Below are 1168 nucleotides of genomic sequence, written 5' to 3'. Positions count from 1 at the left end.
TCATGGACTTCCATCTGAAGATCCTTTTCAGTTCTTAACTGAATTCTTGCAGATATGTGATACTGTTAAGACTAATGGAGTAGATCCTGAAGTCTACAGGCTCATGCTTTTCCCTTTTGCTGTAAGAGACAGAGCTAGATTATGGTTGGATTCTCAACCCAAAGACAGCCTGAACTCTTGGGATAAGCTGGTCACGGCTTTCTTAGCCAAGTACTTTCCTCCTCAAAAGCTGAGCAAGCTTAGAGATGATGTTCAAACCTTCAGACAGAAAGAAGGTGAATCCCTCTATGAAGCTTGGGAAAGATACAAACAGTTGACCAAAAAGTGTCCTTCTGACATGCTTTCAGAATGGACCATCCTGGATATATTCTATGATGGTTTATCTGAGCTATCAAAGATGTCACAGGACACTTCTGCAGGTGGATCCATTCACCTAAAGAAAACGCCTGCAGAAGCTCAAGAACTCATTGACATGGTTGCTAATAACCAGTTCATGTACACTTCTGAAAGGAATCCTGTAAGCAATGGGACGCCTATGAAGAAGGGAGTTCTTGAAGTTGATACTCTGAATGCCATACTGGCTCAGAACAAAATATTGACTCAGCAAGTCAATATGATTTCTCAGAGTCTGCATGGAATGCAAGCTGCATCCAACAGTACTCAAGAGGCATCTTCTGAAGAAGAAGCCTATGATCCTGAGAACCCTGCAATAGCAGAGGTGAACTACTTAGGTGAACCTTATGGAAACACCTATAACTCAACATGGAGAAATCATCCAAATTTCTCATGGAAGGATCAAAAGCCCCAACAAGGCTTTAATAATGGTGGAAGAAACAGGTTTAGCAATAGCAAGCCTTTTCCATCATTAACTCAGCAACAGACAGAGAACTCTGAACAAAATGCTTCTAATTTAGCAAATCTAGTCTCTGATCTATCCAAGGCCACTGTAAGTTTCATGAATGAAACAAGGTCTTCCATTAGAAATCTGGAAGCACAAGTGGGCCAGCTGAGTAAAAGGATCACTGAAATCCCTCCTAGTACTCTCCCAAGCAATACAGAAGAGAATCCAAAAGGAGAGTGCAAGGCCATTGACATAAGCGCCATGGCCGAACCTGTAAGGAGAGGAGAGGACGTGAATCCCAAGGAGGAAGACCTCCTGGGACGTCCA

General features: G+C 42.6%; 1 non-coding gene across 1 annotated transcript; it reads right to left on the bottom strand.

The window, feature by feature from the left end:
• Window positions 1-235: 235 nt before the first annotated feature.
• On the bottom strand, window positions 236-343 carry LOC148578129 (small nucleolar RNA R71). Its single transcript, XR_015904603.1, has one exon. It is a non-coding gene; the product is annotated as a small nucleolar RNA R71 (small nucleolar RNA).
• Window positions 344-1168: the final 825 nt, after the last annotated feature.

This window comes from Arachis ipaensis, chromosome B1, assembly GCF_059453495.1.
Source record: "Arachis ipaensis isolate K30076 ecotype BB chromosome B1, ASM5945349v1, whole genome shotgun sequence".
NCBI classification, from domain to species: Eukaryota; Viridiplantae; Streptophyta; class Magnoliopsida; order Fabales; family Fabaceae; genus Arachis; species Arachis ipaensis.
Note: the sequence above shows the minus strand (reverse complement) of the source record. Positions and strands in the feature narration are given on the sequence as shown.